We start from the raw sequence: 11,021 nt of genomic DNA, 5'->3' as shown, positions 1-11,021 counted from the left end.
ATACTGCTAGCTAAGCAATTTCTCCCATATATTCTTGCTTACATATACATGTAAAATTATATATTATTTTATATACTAAATTAATTTTATATTAATATGTATATGTTTATTATATATTATTTAAAACATATGTTAAATATATAAATGTACATAAATATAAAATTATAAGTAGCTGTATATATTTATTATCTACTATTTTAATAAATTTATATATAAATTTCCCTCTAAGCACAGCCTTATCTGCATTGTACAACACGGGATGTACTTATAGTATTTTTATTATTATTATTATTTATTTTTATTTATTATTATTTTTATTATTATAGTATTTTTATTAATATTGCTTTATAATATTATCAGGTGTCTACGTATTTAGCATTGTTATATCTTACTAGTGAAGTAAGCCCTCTAGAATGAGTTTGTATTACTTCTGCCATGTGCCTAGAAGCACTAGTAACCTGAGAGCACCTTCATCCAATTTCAGAGACTGAATAATTAAAACTGAGCTGCAATCCCTTTGAAGGCTTATTTATATCTGCTCCCACCTTACTCCTAGGGTATAGGAGGTCTCAGTCTAAAAGGAGAAGGGTTCATCAGGCTTCCCCCTTGGTGAGCCCCAGACTTCAAGCAAGATGTCACTCAGCCTCGTAGCCACTCCCTCCAGGACTGGCAAGTACTCCAGGAAACTGCATACTGATGGGAAATAATTGTTCCTTTTGCATTTTAAGCTAAAGCTGATCATGGTGCTGAACTTGGCTATTAATTCCGGAAAGTTGTTTCTGCTGCTTCTGTTACATTCTCCAGGTAGATAACAACATCACTGGTAAACGGTCATTTTTTTGTCTCTGTGGCATTTGGTCCTACAGAGGTAATGGGCACAGTTAGTCTAATTTTTAAGCATGCCTCTTGGCTCAGAAGCTTTATAATATTTTGCTTACATGTCTAAATGTGAGTCTCTTCTCATTGATTTGGTATAGAAGGAGCAAACCATTTTAATCAACATGGGAAACTCTTTCCGGCAGTCAGAAAATATTCTTTTATTTCATAGTGAAGTATTCTGCTCGATTTGTTCTGTTCTCTTCTTCACAAACATTTACTTATGAGATGTCTCAATTTTCTGTTCTCTGTTCTGTTTGGTTCATTGTACCTCCCACAGGAATTTTTCTCCCTTTTTCTCTGCATTCTGGGAGAATTTCTCAATCCTGTTCTTCACATATTCCTGTTTTCATTTTCTGTATCAGTTTTGCTTATTTCTGTCACAATATACATTTTTTTAGTTTTGTTCTCTTTCTCTTTGTAGGCTTCTGTCTTATTTCATTAAGACCGTGCCTTCAAGTCCACAAATGACAAATGCTGGAGAAGCTGTGGAGAAAGGGGAACCCTCCTACACTGCTGGTGGGAATGCAGTTTGGTGCAGCCACTGTGGAAAACAGTATGGAGATTCCTTAAAAGGCTAGGAATAGGCTTACCGTATGACTCAGGAATCTCGCTCCTGGGCATATATCCAGAAGGAACCCTACTTCAGGATGACACCTGTACCCCAATGTTCATAGCAGTACTATTTACAATAGCCAAGACATGGAAACAGCCTAAATGTCCATCAGTGGATGACTGGATAAAGAAGAGGTGATATATTTATACAGTAGAATACTACTCAGCCATAAAAACTGACAACATAACACCATTTGCAGCAACATGGATGTTCCTGGAGAATGTCATTCTAAGTGAAGTAAGCCAGAAAGAGAAAGAAAAATACCATATGAGATCGCTCATATGTGGAATCTAAAAAAAAAAAACAACCCATAAATACAAAACAGAAACAGACTCATAGACAGAATACAAACTTGTGGTTGCCAGGGGGTGGGGGTGGGAAGGGACAGACTGGGATTTCAAAATTTGTGGATACTGACAGGCATATGTAGAATAGATAAACAAGATTATACTGTAGAGCACAGGGAAATACATACAAGATCTTGTGGTAGCTCACAGCAAAAAAAAAAAAGTGACAATGAATATACGTATATTCATGTATAACTGAAAAATTGTGCTGTACACTGGAATTTGACACAACATTGTGAAATGGCTATAACTCAATAAAAAATGTTTAAAAAAATAAATAAACCCCCCCAAAAAATAATAAAAAAAATAAAGACCACGCCTTCTTTTACTCTACTGAGGATACCAAACAGCTTCTGAAATTTTCTTTGGAGCCTGCAATACTTCATTTCTTTCCTTTGTTAAACTTTTTTGGGGGATAATTAGGTTTGTTTATGTATTTATTTATTTATTTATTTATTTATTTATTTATTTATTTATTTATTTTTAATGGAGGTGCTGGGGATTGAACCCAGGACCTCACGCATTCTAAACACATGATCTACCACTGAGCTATATCCTCCCTCCCCCAGTACCTCATATCTGAAGATATAGTTGAGCTCTGAATCTTCAGCCAGCTACTTCCTTTCCCTTGTTTCTGTCATTTTTTTTACAGGTTCTATATTGAATTGTTTTTCTCTTTATCATGGTCTTTATCATTATAATCTGGGTCACATTTATTGAGTGCTTACTATGTACTGTCCTAAACATTTCTCATGTGTTGACTTATGTAATCCTCACAACAATGAAGAAAGAAGCATTATTTTTTTCTAAATTGAAGTACCATCAGTTACAATGTGTCAATTTCTGGTGTACAGCACAATGTCCCAGTCATGCAAGAAAGAAGCATTATTAACCTCATTTTATAGACGTGTATGCTGAGGCATCAAAGTTAGGTAACTTGCCCAAGGTCACAGAGCTATAAATAGTGGAGTCGGGATTTGAACCCAGACAGTCTGGCTCCAGAGTATCTTTATTATACTGCCTCTCAGTCATATATAAATCACTTTTTAAAAGGTAAATGCTATTTAAACTTAGTATTCTCACACCAGTCAGAATGGCCATCATTCAAAAGTCCACAAATGATAAATGCTGGAGAGGGTGTGGAGAAAAGGGAACCCTCCTACACTGTTGGTGGGAATGTGGTTTGGTGCAGCCTTTATAGGAAACAGTATGGAGATTCCTCAAAAGACTAAAAATAGACTTACCATATGACCCAGCAATCCTACTCCTGGGCATATATCCAAAGGGGACCTTAATTCAAAAAGATGCATGCACCCCAATGTCCATAGCAGCACTATTTACAATAGCCAAGACATGGAAACAACCTAAATGTCCATCGACAAATGACTGGATAAAGAAGTGGTGGTATATTTATACAATGAAATATTACTCAACCATGAAAAAGAATAAATAATGCCATTTGCAGCAACATGGCTGGACCTGGAGATCATCATTCTAAGTGAAGTAAGCCAGAAAGAGAAAGAATAATCTCATATGATGTCACTTACATGTGTAACCAAAAGAAAAAAAAAGACACAAATAAACTTATTTACAAAATGGAAACAGACTCACAGACATAGAAAACAAAGTTATGGTTACCAGGGGGAAGGAGGTGGGAAGGGATAAATTGGGAGTTTGAGATTTGTGAATACTACCTACTATATATTAAATAGATAAATGATGAGTTTATACTGTATAGCACAGGAAACTATATTCAATATTTTGTAGTAACCTATAATGAAAAAGAAAATGAATATATGTACGTATATGTCTTACTGAAACATTATGCTGTACACCAGAAATTGACACATTGTAAACTGATTATACTTCAATTAAAAATTAAATAATAAAATAAAAAGAATAAAAAGAAACTTGTTATTTGACAACAGATAATGGGTGTAGATTTCCCTTGGCTCCATTTCTATTTGCGTGAAGGTCGAGCTCCATTCTCAGTTCCACAGCTGAAAGACAGGCTGGAGTATATAACATCCTGCCCATCTCTGATCTCCAGTGGGTGTTCATCCATTTTAACCCTGAACTTGATACTTTAACCAATGTGATTCTTGAAAAGCTACAGTTCTGACTGGCTCCAACAGAGCTCTCTCTCTCAAAGACAACGCTAAGAGCTCTTTACCTGTAGGGATTCTATCCCACCAGAATGTGGCCCACTACCCCGGTGTGTCATCACACACACACACACACACACCCCATCCCACTACTGACTGTCTAGTTAACTTCCGGGGAATTGCTGTCTTTTAAATATATGCAGAAAGTTAACAAGGAGAGAGGAAGAGAATCAACCGTTATTACCTCAAAGGACTCCACAGTAGAGGGTCAGCTAGGTCTGTGAGTAAACAATGGGGACGTCTGAAGAACCTTATGTTCTTCAGGTATGTTCTGTTTTATGATCCAAATGACAGGAAGGTTTGTCTTAACCTTCATTTGTCTATGTTAAAGACTCCTTTGAAATTTGGGGTTTGTTCTGCCCATTTCGTTTCTGGGGTGGTTATAAGCTTTCTTCTCATGACTCCCTGCCGTGGCTTCAGAGATAATTTATTTTAAAATGTGAGAGATGCCATACTGAGGGCTGTTATTCCAGTATTCCCCTCAGCTGTAGTTTTTAACCCTTACCAAACAAATTAGATCAGATTAATGATCAAAAGAATTCATTAAAGTATTGAAGAGCCATGTTAATTTCTACACCTGATTACAGCTTCACCTACAGACACTTTTTACCTCACTTGGCATTTTCCGAATTCTCAACATATAGAAATAACCAATCAAGACTGTCTAAAAGTACAAGTTTCTTGAGTTAGATATAGCTAGGCAACAAGTACTATTTGTCAGTCTAATCAGTACTACCCTCCTCTTCTTCCTGAGTAGCACAACCCCACTTTTATTTAGAATGACTGCATTTTTGAGCCTCCTTTAAGCCCCTATAGCCACGTGACATTATTTTAGCTAAGGAAATGTGAGTAGAACCTGTTTGGGGGAAACGGTGCACAGAGAAAAAAACCTCCTAAAGGGAGACAGGCAGCTGGAGATTGCTCCTCTCCTTTTGTTCTTCCTCACTTCCTCCTGCTTCCTGCCTGGACTGCTTACGTGATGGCTGGATCTTCAGCAGCTCTGTTAGACCTTGAATAACCTAAAGATGGAAGCCATGCACTATGGATGGCAGAGCAGATGGAGAAAGTGACTGGTATGGGTTCCACATACCAACTTTGGACTTCATACCTCCAGACTTCTTTTAAATAATAATAATAATAACAACAACAACAACAATAATAATAATAATAATAATAAGGCTCATATTATCATATCATAGTTATTTACGGTCTTTTACTAGCAGTCCAGAGCAATTTCTATCTGAGATTCTTCTCCAAATAATAAAAGTAATAAAAAGCTAACACTTGTTTAGTGCCTATTATGTGTTGGGCATTCTTCTAAGTGATATTAATTCCTTTAATCCTCATAGGAACATTATTATCTCACTGCACAGATAAGGAAATCTAGACCAGAATGCTTAAGTAACCTGCCCAAGGTCACACAGCCAGCTAGTAGTAGACCCAATATCTGATTCCAAGCCAGGATCCAGAATCTGCACTCTTAACCATGTGCTGATTGCCTTGATCATCCCAGCCCAAACATCAAAAATGGTCCATAAAATATACTGGACCCTGCAATTAGGCAACTGCAAGCCCAACAGTTTAAGCTGGGTAGTTTCTAGGTTCCTGTGTGTCTTTCTTGGGGTTTTCTGACTTTTCTAAGCATCAGATCACAAATATCAAAAACGCAAACTGACAGCCTGCTGCTACACGGGCTGAGCTGTACTCCTGGGTGGGAATCACAGGCACTGTTGCCTGCAGGTGCTGGGTATCCTATTGCCTTTGGGCGTCCCACACTCACATCCCATTTGGGAATCTTGCAGTGCAAGTGATCCTTTGGCAAAATTTCAGTCCTTCCCCCTAAGCAAAACAGAAGCAGAACAGTTGTAAAAATTATATATTAGCAATCCTTTCGCGTTTGGACCACAGCACTTTTAGGTACCTGTGTTCCCATTCGTGCACGTCAACGCTTCCACAGCAACACTCCCCATTTCCCCTCTGCAGCTGTGTTACAATGACTGCTTACAACAACAGAGTGGTCATCTAGTTCACTTATACGAATTTGCTAAATTCTTTATGCGTACACTCATTCAAGGTGTTGTCTAGCCCTTTCTTAGTCAACTTCATGTTAAAACATTATTATGCTTACAGAAAATTGTTGCTTTTTCCCTTCTTTTTTCTTTCTCACTCACAATCTGTCAAGCAATCCGACTGAGAGCATCTGACTGAAAAGGTTTGAGATATACCAATTTCAACAAACGGGAGAATACCCTGAAAGTTTTACCAGATCACAAACACACATTAGCCAATATTGCAGTAGGACCCTGTTTGAACATGTGCATTGCTGGGCTCAGGGTTTTTAGATGCCTGGAGAGATAGGACCAAGTGAAGGAAACCAAGGGCCGCTCCTATGCAGTTTGGGTAATTCCCTTGCTGCAAAGCATGATTTACTATTGAGTAGGAAGACTTCTCGAACTGCAAATTTTCCTGTCATTGACCCATCGCTAATGAATGAGATCCTACCATGATAGAATTTTTTTTGGTTCTTACGTGCAGATGCTACTGGGAATGATAGCAATTTACAACAACGATTTTCTTCCCCAGGTAGAGCGACCTAGTTTATTAGTGCCCTTCCAACTAACAGCTACCTGAGAGGAAATAAATCAGGAAACCAAAGAAGGCGTGCGGGCGCGCCCGCGCATGCGCACACAGGCCAAGGGAGGCGATGTAAGGGGCTCGAGGGGTGTGGGAGGGTGATGGCGTGCAGAGGAGGGGCTCAGGGAGCGGCAGGGTAAGGGGGTGCACAGAAGAGTAGGGGCACTAGGAGGAAGCCTAGGGGAGGCGAATTGGGACATACAGTCTTCAGTACCAAGCATGATCCCAAGTGGGGACGGAGTAGAAGATATAACCACTGGGGAGACAGGGGTGGCAGCTTGTGGGCTCTGGGTTCCAGCGGGTGGGGGAGGGGGAGAGAGAGATCAGGGGAGTGAGAGGAAAATGATGGCATAATCCATTGTCTCTTATTTCATGCAAACACCCACCTAGGTGAGATGGGCATGAGCACCTGATGGATGGCTGTCCCCAGTTAGCCCTGAGCCACGCCTCACCCGTCCTCTTGCCATGGTCAGTCTCCAAAAACTGGTTGCCCAATCACGTGTGCATGAGTCAGGGCCCTGCCAGGCTGAGTAGGGCGTGGGTGGGGGCAGGAGCCAGGAGGCTTGCACAACCCTGAACGGCTGAGGTCACCGGAAAAAGCCCAGCTTTGGGAGAAGCCCCAGAGAGACCCCTCAAAAGACTTGGGGGGGGGGCACTGACAGTAAGATTTCTGGCTTCCCGTCTGGGTTGGCCCTCTTACGTGCCCTGTCATTTCCCAGACCAGAATATTAACAGGGGATGTTAAGTCCCGTTTCTGTCTACCCCAGTGGGTAGGGGGCAAGCCTAGGAGGTGTTGGAGCCAATACCCCTGCCTTCCCCAAGCCTGGCTTTCTGTGCCAGTGACTGGTGCTGGGCAATCCTGGGTTGGAGACTGGAGTCATCACAGCTCAGAGGGGCTTCCTGGAGCCTATGGCAGGGTGGAATGGGGCACCCTTCTGAGGATCACTGGCCTTGAGAGCCTCAGCCAGTTTGGATCTGATGGGAGGGAGATAAGGGATGTTGAGTCTCCAGTCCAGTTCAGATCAATGTTGAGGGCTTAAGAGCCAGCCTAAGCTTGTGGCAAATTTGGGTACAGCCACTTTGGTTCCCCAAAACCATCTGCCGAGCAAAGGCAGGGAGCCAAGCTGATAGGAATACAGGCATATGTATACTACTGGAGATGGTGCAGAAAGCAGCAAGTTACACATAGAGGAATCTATCACTTCTGTCTAGAACTTGTCACATCTGAGCTAAAGTCTACAAAGAAACTGTAGTGCAGTGATTCCAAGAGTTCACTGCCTCTGGGTGGGGTGGGGTGGGGCAATCTGTGATTCTCAACAGTGGGGGAAATTTAAAATTCCTTCCAACCACCATCACACCTACCTGCAGAAATTCTGAATCATCTTCCAGGTAAGAAGCCTACAGTATTGTCCGCTGAAAAGGTTCAGTAACTATTTACTGAGCACCTCCATGTGTTGATTCCTCAGGGCACTGGGCAGACACAGGTGAAGCACCGCTGCGCCATTGGATCATCACGCTGGACTTGTCTGTGTGTGACACTTTATTTACTCACAAGACAGTCCAGCAGGGAGGGTCTGACCCAGCCCAACCTCACCATTTGGGGTGGGATGGATAATAAGGGAAGTGTTCCTCTGGCCCAACCGGATCCCCCATGCTCAGCCAGGCAGGTGAGGCTGGGTGTCACTGTCATGGGCAGTCACCCCTCTGGTGGCAGCAGATAGTAAATAGCGTGGGACAAAGCAGAGGTCAGCTTCACAAGTGGGCAGAGTGCAGGCACTATCAACAGGGCCACATTTGGAAGTGTGGTCGGGCAGGTTATCCACAGCCGGGCATTTGTAGCTGAGCTCTGGGGTTTAGGAGAATTCCCCAGTCGGAGCTGGGAGCTGCTGGCAGGTACAGGCAGGGAGACGGGTGTCCTAGGAGGTTACCTGAGAAGGAACCCAGGAACAGAGCCCAAAGGGGAGGCCAGTGGGGTTCTGGCCTTGGATCTTGGGAGATGGCCTGAATTACCTTGTCGGGGATCAAATGAAGGAGGGCAGGAGTTGGGTAGTCCTCAGGCAACATGGACGGGGTGGAGGACTGTGAGCCTGCCAGGGAGGGGAGCCTTGGGCCTGGAGGAGGAGGAAAATTGGGAGCTGGAGGTAGGGGTTGAGATCCTGGCTAGCAAGGGAGTCTGTCATCTGTGTCTTGAGGGTACACAAACCATCCAGGGCCCCCTCTAGCCAACATGGGGCCCTGATATGAACTGAAAGTCACCACCCCCCACAGCAGACCAGTTGGGTAGACACACCAGAGGCACTCAGATGGCAGGCACCTTTGTATAGAGAGAGAGACTCGGCTCGCTCCTGCAGGTACAGCCCGTACCAGGACACACAACTTGTGAACAGAACATGAGTTGGATCTCGGTCCGCGTCGGCAGGCCTCGTACTCAGGATGCCCTGGGACCTGCTCGGGGAGAGGGTGGTGAACCCTCCGGTTCTCCCTGACACTGGGCAAGCCTGGACCTCCCAACAAGGAGCAGTGATTGTGGGTGGGCTTAACTCCATGGTGGGAGGAGGGAGTGTGGCTATAAACCAGTCTTTGTGCCTTTGAAAATCGGCCCCACACCTCAGCTACCACCCTCTGCAGCGTAGCCTCTAATGGAGTCCTTGTTCACACCGTGTCAAGAATCAGTGCTGGTGACACCCCATCCCCATCTAGTGGCCACAGAGTCACAGCTGGAGAGAGACTGACACGGTGGGCAGCCTCAGCCACAGGCTTATGGTGTGAAGCCTGACCTGCAGGTTACGGTCATTACTAGTGGCAACTAACATTTATAGAGCACGTTGCAATTTACCAAGTGCTTTCTCACCCATGATCTCATCTGCTCCCTGTGAGGCGGGGATGACTGGCAGGCCTCTCACAAATGAGAAGACAGCCGCGGAGAGGCCTGACCGAGGTGGCCAGGGGGCTGCCAGCAGGGTGGGCGGGAGGAAGCTCTCTGGCATCTGACTGCCTGGGTTCCCGCCCTAGGCCTGAGAGTTCCTGGCTCTGTGTCACAGAGCAAGTGGCTTCACCTTTTCTGTGCCTCAGTTTCTCCATGCATGAGATGGGGATGTTGGTGGCTAACTCATGCGTGAGATGGTCGAGGCAGTTAAAATACTAGAGCAGTGCCTGGCATGGAACAAGTGACCCCAGCATAGAGGGCCTGCTTTCATAGCCAATTCTGGAAATAAGATGCACCAGTATGTACCATTTGTGGTACAGTTAAGATTGGGTCAGATTGCAGTCGTATTTGCAAAATTTACTTGTTTGTAAGTGTGTTGCCCATGACTTAGTTCCCATGCAGATGGACGCAGTGGACCGAGGACTTGGGTAAGGAGGCCACAAATGCAAGTGACAGGGATGAGGGGAGCAGGTGGAGCGGCCTGGGCTGGACTGGACAGTGCGGCCCCCTGAGAAGGCCAAGTGGGAATTCAGGGTTAAAGCCCCTTCCCAGTTTTCAACAGATCTTCCCATTTTTTCAGCAGAAGCCACAAACACTGACTTTAATTTTCTATTTTAGCAACGATTTTGAATTTCTTTAAAACACCGTGTGGACTAGAACCAGACCAGCGACAGGCCGGTGTGGGCTCTCCAGGCTGTCCTCTGGGACTGTGACCCCACCCCCACCCCAAGCCTTCTGTGCCTGCCGACCACACCCCTCTCCCCCAGGCCTGTCTTTGCCAGGCTCCCTGATGGACACCACCCTGCTTGGTTTGCTCCTTGAGGCCAAAATGTCTGCCACGAAAGCGATGGGTGTTCTGCCTGGAAGATGCTATAAAAATTCATTGCTCACTTACCACGTAATATGAAGAAAACTGTGCTGTGTAAAAAAAGATAAAAGCTGAGATGCACTTCTGGATGCGATCGAGCAGTGGCAAGTGTTGAAGCTGCACACACATGTAAGATATGATGTGTTCATGGTAATTTTTAAATAATGCTCATTTCAGGAGAGATTCGACACCACATGAAAACCCTTCATTCAAGAGAGGAGCCTCAAAGTCATCTGTCCCAACTTCTCACATAAGATGGGGAAACCAGTGGGGAGGGTATAAGTCAATGGTAGAGCGTGTGCTTAGCATGTACGAGGTCCTGGGTTCAAACTCCAGTACCTCCATTTTAAAAAAAATTAAAATACAGAAATAAACATAATTACCCCCCCAAAAAAAACAAACAAACAAAAGATGGAGAAACCTGCCCAAGAGCTAGTGCCCAACCTCTCGGCACCAACATGCATCTGCCCTCCTGCTTCCCAAACCCACTTTTCCAATTGTACTGTGTAGTCCCTGCTTTCTGGGGCCTGTGATCTCCCTCCTCAGGGCATATCCCCATACATGTCACCCCAAGGATGTTCATTGGGAG

Source organism: Camelus ferus, chromosome 15 (assembly GCF_009834535.1).
Source record: "Camelus ferus isolate YT-003-E chromosome 15, BCGSAC_Cfer_1.0, whole genome shotgun sequence".
Lineage (NCBI taxonomy): Eukaryota > Metazoa > Chordata > Mammalia > Artiodactyla > Camelidae > Camelus > Camelus ferus.
Note: the sequence above shows the minus strand (reverse complement) of the source record.